Source organism: Coffea arabica, chromosome 11c (genome assembly GCF_036785885.1).
Source record: "Coffea arabica cultivar ET-39 chromosome 11c, Coffea Arabica ET-39 HiFi, whole genome shotgun sequence".
NCBI classification, from domain to species: Eukaryota; Viridiplantae; Streptophyta; class Magnoliopsida; order Gentianales; family Rubiaceae; genus Coffea; species Coffea arabica.
The window spans coordinates 37915488-37922039 of record NC_092330.1 but is presented as its reverse complement, the minus strand read 5'-3'; the positions used below and the strand labels follow the sequence as shown (position 1 = coordinate 37922039).

Genomic DNA, 6552 nt, shown 5'->3' with positions numbered 1-6552 from the left:
GAATTAAAAAAAAAAACTTTGTAACAATGGCAGAACTAGGGAAAAAAAAGATAGTTGCTAGCGAAGATAATTGGTTCCTCTTACGTGGTTTATAGACCCCAATTGAAAAAAAGAAAGGGTGGGGGTGGAGGTGGGGGGTGAAGTCACCCATCAGTTCTATACTATATAAGGAGCAAAGGGATAGTCTAGTAGACCATATTTCTTTGCATTTTTTTGCTGCAGCAGTATTTGGTCATTTCCTTCTCAGTTTCTCAGAAAAAAAATGGGGCTCAAAGGTAAAATGATTGGTCAACTAACATCCATGGCCCTGCAGGAGATGTGTTCCACGATGTCTTAAGCAAAAGACCACATGATCTTGCCACCATAACTCCTGAGAAAGTTCAAGGGTTTACTTTGCTTGGTGGTGATCTTGGAACTGTTGGATCCAAAATCTGCTGGCATTATACCCATGGTATGAAATCAATATTCAAGTTCCTTATTTTGGCTCTTTCTTCTCTCGCAGTTTTTCTTGTTTTTCCTTTATTCATTTAGCTTTTGTTGCATGTTAGTCAGCTTCTGGACTAAGTTGATTTAAACTCTCTCCATCTGTTTTTACCTGCTTTGAACTGGCATACAACTAGTTATCTAACTTATTTGCCAGAAAAAGAAAGGATAAAAGCTTAATATCTGCCTCGGGAAAAGTTTTAATGAAAAACGGACTAGATCTATTACGTTAACCTTATTATTAATATTATCATTAGTATTTATACAAAGACAATAATCTGATTGTGGAAACAACAAAGGTTAATTAAGGAAGTCCATCTTCGTAAAGAATTCAATTAATAAATACTACTGATTTTTTTTCTTTTGCTATATACCTGGTGTTTCACAACGAGAATACTTCCCTGGTTGTGTAAATGGTATAGTCTATCCTAATCAAAACATACTTTTTTGCGCAAAAAAACAAAAAGAAAGAATTCCGCAAACCTTGTTTTTGGATTACCAGCATGTTGACTAGGAATTGGAGAGTCTGTAATCGATTTAATTTTCATTTTTACAGACGGGAAAGATAGGGTGGCAAAGGAGATTATTCAGGACATAAATGAAGAAAAGAAATCAATCGTATTTAAGATGATTGAAGGAGATCTCATGGAGCTGTACAAGACCTTCACTATCATATACCATGTTGATGTTCTTGGTGACAAAGAAAGTTTGATTACATGGACTCTCGACTATGAGAAGCTGAAGGAAGATACCCCACATCCAGGAACCTTGCTCAACTTTTTCCTTCACATGGTTGAAGACATTGAATCTCATCACATCAAAAATGCTTGAACCATCTATATATATATATATATATAGAGAGAGAGAGAGAGAGAGAGAGAGAGAGAGAGAGAGAGAGAGAGAGAGAGAGAGAGAGAGACATATCTTCTAAGTATTTAGCGTGTTTGAAGTTGCTATATATGGTGTCTTCTAAAATGGATGCACGAATAAATGTGTGCTATGTCATTATAAAGCTAATGCTTGTTAGTTTCACAAGCAATGTTTGTAAAGGTTGAACAACATAAATAAATATTATTTGTGAGTAATGAATATTTGTGATTTTATTGTGATTCTGAAACATGTGGTTGCTTCGTACTCGCAAGGACCTATTTTTCTTCAGCAAATTTGCTGATTTCAATATATAACCCCAAATGATTTCTTTTATTTGGCCAACTATTCTAATATATTCCACTAAAGTAAAGAATCATAACTCCAAAATATCGCACCATTTATATTTCATTTTAACTCAGCTAATAAATATTTGGATATGACTTTGGTGCAAATACATTTACCAGCATGAACTTATAGCAATTAAAGTAGCAGAAGTAGTATGATGGCTGATGAGAAGTATACCCTAGAGAGCTAGATTGTATTCTTTAGCAAACAGACCTTTTTTTTTTGGAGCTGTTTAACTGTAAAGAGTGTAAAGTTTACACTTTTGTTACTTCATTACTTGAGTTGATTTACCAAACTAACCTTTCAAAAAGAAAGGACTTACCAAATTAAAAAAAAATTAATAAAACGGCGGTATATCTCCCTTTTCAATTTTTCTTTTTTAATTTATCCCCATCTCAAACTGGTTTGTCTCCCTGCGTATGAATTCCTTTGAATTCATTAGCAAAATACATAAGCTCCTTTTTATTCAGTAATCCATACTATTAGATGTGTTTAATTTGGACAGGTCCAGATGCTTCTAGTTATATTTCGTGATCAAAATTTCACACAAAAGAAAACTAGCATAAAATAAAAGGGGAAAAAAAGTTTAATGTCCAGTGGTCTACATAACTAAGGAAAGTGAATCTAGGGCCAAAGCAAGTAAAGCTTTAAAATAATTGAACATTTAGAATACATCAATTTTTTTAAGTTAGTATGAATGAACGTGTAGAATTGTTGTTAATTTTCGCATTTAAATGATTCATAATTGTATAAATTCACAATAAATAAAAATAGACCATAGTAAGGCACAGGCAAAATTGTAGTTTTACAATTAAAATATAAATATAAATATATAAAATCCAGTCAACTTGCGAGCTAACAAGTTAAGCATCTTTGAACTCGAATTTGACCTGAAATTCGACTTAGTTAGTTTGAACTTGATGTTGATCTTACTCGAGTCAACTTTTGACTCAAATTACTAGCGGGCAATTTGATTTGTTTGCAACTCTATTATGCCCATATTCTTCTTCTAGTAGTTCGTCCTCTTCTTGTTTTATAGCTCATAGCCCTCGCTTAAGGTCGTTTAAGGTATCTCTGTCTCCTAAGTACATTTGATACCAACTCTAGTAATAAAGAGAAACCATACCAAAAAAAAAATATATGGTATCTCTTTCTCCTTGTGAGATCTCGAGTTTGAGCGCTAATTGAAGCCAACTATATCCAAAAAAATAAAATAAAATTAATACATAATATTTAGTTCTTCACATTCATGAAGTCGGTAAAATGCACATTATCCTAGTGTATTGTACCATTTAAACCCAATATTACCGTTGTTGCTGATTGGGTAGTTTTCGTCTATAGTAATGCACTTTATAAGCCATAAGTATATGCTATGGCCTAAAATCTCGAAGTATTTTACTGAGAGTAAACTATCCAGCAAGCAACACTAACAATCATGGTCTAAGCACTCGACAAAAATCAGTGACAAAGCGTGCACATTATATAGACAAAGTTCATGTTTTGATGCAATTGACAGTCGATAGGAATGGTATAAACTTTTTAGTCGCATCATCTTGTATTTTCTTTTAGGCACCGTTTGGATTGAAAGAAAGGGAAGAAAAGGAAAGGAGAAGGCTCTAGAGGAAAAGAAAAGAAAAGAAAAGAAAGGGGAGTAGAAGAAATCTGAGTCCATCTATTGTTTGGATTATGGGAGGAAAGGAAAGGACACTATCGATCGTCAATTACATTTTTATCCATAGTTTAAAGTTTAATTTATAAACAAGTAAATTTTCACTAATTTTGATGTCATTTTCCTCTATTTTTGTCCACTTTTGGATGTGAAGCAGGCTGGAAAAAAAAAACTATTATTGTCCCTCCCTTTCCCTTCAAATCCTTTTCTTTCTCTCCTCAAAAACTAATCCAAAATTTAAAAACTTTATCCCTCCATTTCCGTTTGCTTTCCTTTCCCTCCCATTCTCTCAAAACAACAATAATGCCTTGGATTTTTTGTAAAGGTTCCCATCCAGGTGGATACTTGTTAACGTACCTAAATTACATCTAACTTACCATATAAATTCACACAATCACCATTATTATATCCCCTGAATTTATAAACTTTTTCAAATTAATTACATTTTTTCAAAATTAATGCCTAATGTCCCACTTAGCGAGGGCCATTTGAACACCGGTTAGCCAAGCTGATATTTCAACGAGGGCAAATTGCACACCCGTTAGACAAATTCATATTTCAATTCCACCGGATGCTGTTACCTCCCTAAAATAAATATTCCAAAATTTTAAGGAAAAATGTTACCATTTGAAATTCTGGAACAGATGAATTTCAAAGTTTTAGGTTCTGCCGATGCCATATTTCATCAATAATGTCGACCATGTTAGAATAAATAATTCCCAAAATTAGTCTAATTACATACACTTTGAATTTATATGTTTTAACGGCGTGAGTGGAAAGCTTAAAACCAAAACCTCTCACTTACATTCTTTTTCCCGAATCACTCAACCCATCCCTTTCCCTATGTACTTTTTGATAAAAATATATGAAAAGGAGTAAATCTTTTAACATTAATTTCTTTGTATTTTTCTTTAAAAAAAAATTCATTTCGAGTAAGTAACGCAAATCCCATTTTACCGTTTCTTTGTCTTGGCATTGCATGAGCTCACGAGAATACTACGATTGATTTAGCAAACAAACGCTAAAACTAAAATTTATGTTGTAACGTACTTCTGTAAAAGGATTTGAGTTTACTTTCGACCTAGTATGTATACGAGGACTTATCCAAACTTCATCAAGTGCAAAGTGTATACTGGAAAATTGTGGCACTAAAAATAATGTGTTGCCTTAGCGGTAAGCTAGAATTTGTCCAGGAAATCAAATCTCCTGGAAATGTTTTCTTCGAAATTTTGGGCAGCAAGATACATAAATTACCTAAACTCTGCCCGGATAGGATTCGTCTCGTTGAATTACTTGCAGGATATTGGGGAAATGTGGGCTGTATTCTTCTTGTCCATTTCTCCATTGGTAAGAATATTCTTCTTACAGATAAGCATTTTTTTTTTTGTGATTTTGCTCTTCTACCCGGTAATTCCATTAAGTTTTTATGGTAATCAAAAGAAATACTAGATGCCATTTAACACAGCTAGGCCCTAAAAGAAACACTAGAAGCAAAAATATAGAAATTAGTTTGAATGGTTTTTGTTATTGCAACAATTACTCAACACTTGCCAAAAACCATATGAACTTTGTGCTAATTCTCCAAATTTTGTTGTGTAAACAGAATTCTACAAATATATGGTTGAGTCAGAGGGCTTGACGTTTATACCACTTAATGAATGAACCATTTTTCATGTGATATATATATATATATTGCAGGAGGGAAAGTTTTGACTTCAATGCAAACTGTGGAAGCTGTAGACAAGAAGAACCAGTGGATCACTTACGATTTATGCGAGGAGAATCTTATGAAAATGTACATCACCTTGAAAATCACCCTCCAAGTTACTTCAAATGATGAAAAGAGTTTCTTGAAGTGGACGTGCTTATATGAGAAGAGGGATACTGATGTTCCTGCTCCTGATGCATTGAAAGGCTTTGCTAGTGAAATTACCAGCTTAATTGATGCACATTGTCTAGAACTGAATTTAAAAAAAAAAAAAAAAAAAAAAAAGAAGCCATGTGGTTCGAGCTTGATAACTTAATTACTCAATTAATTATCTAATGATAATGCGAGCTTGTGGCTCTTAGAAATTTCTAAGTTTAGATGGATTCAACTCTAATTATCATCATAAATCAGGGTATAGCCATATCCTAGATTTCAATGTATGTTTGTTTGATCAAAGGGTAAGGAAGGTAGGCTTAAATGACCAAATTATAATTTGGCCATCTATTGGATATGTTAGCTAGTTCCCTTTTGTTATTTCGGGTAAAATTGATCTATTTAACTGTAAAAAACAAAAGTATAAAGATTTTATACTTTATTTACTTCATTACTCAAGCTATATGCCTTTCTATTCAACAAACTAAAAGAATAAAAACGAAAAAAAAAAACTAAATTGGTAAATCTTCATTTTCAATATTCCTTTTCTTTTATCCATATCTTTGGCTTATCTTCTTGGGCAAGAATGTAGAAGAGGCCCATTAAGAAATGCGTATTCCCATTTTGTCCAGCAATCCGGACACTATAAATGTCTAATTTGGCCGGGTTCAAACGTGCTCCAGTTATCTTTCATATTCCAAACAATTCACAGGGAAACTAAGCCCATAATTAAATTTAGCTTGGGTCCTTGGGTGGCCCATATCATCAACAGAATCGAACTTTTATTTTATAATTTTTTTAATAGGAGTATTGTAAGATTTAAGAAGCATGAAGGGAGCAGTTTGATTGGAACCTAAAATCTCTAAAACTTAAGATCTCAATGTTACTCTTTTTTGTCAGAAATTTTTAAGAATCAGTAGTTAAACCTAATCTCAAATTAACCTCAAAAGCCACGGTGGTAACTCCTGAGGTCAACTTGAGGACTCATCTCCTGAGGTAAATTTTAAGATCTCAAGGTTACTCGCTACACTAAACCTTCATCGGCAAATAGATTCGAACTGTTAATGGTCTTGATGGAAGAGTTCTTCGAGTTAAAATGGATGGACAAGAAGGAATCTTTCTCTCTTCTTTATTTATTTATTTATTTGAGATTATACTGGATGAGTATATTTGAATTAGAAAAGAAATTTTGCGACAACAATTTGAGCAGTAATTGTTGGAGGGTTGACTGCGCAGTTTACTTGGACAAACCTTTCTTAGGCACAATAGTTCTTAGGCATTCATGAATTCTTTTTTTTTTTGGTGTGAAATCCACTGTATCCAA

At 33.2% G+C, this 6552-nt stretch overlaps 1 pseudogene; it reads left to right on the top strand.

The window, feature by feature from the left end:
• Window positions 1-247: 247 nt before the first annotated feature.
• On the top strand, window positions 248-1568 carry LOC140016801 (kirola-like; annotated as a pseudogene).
• Window positions 1569-6552: the final 4984 nt, after the last annotated feature.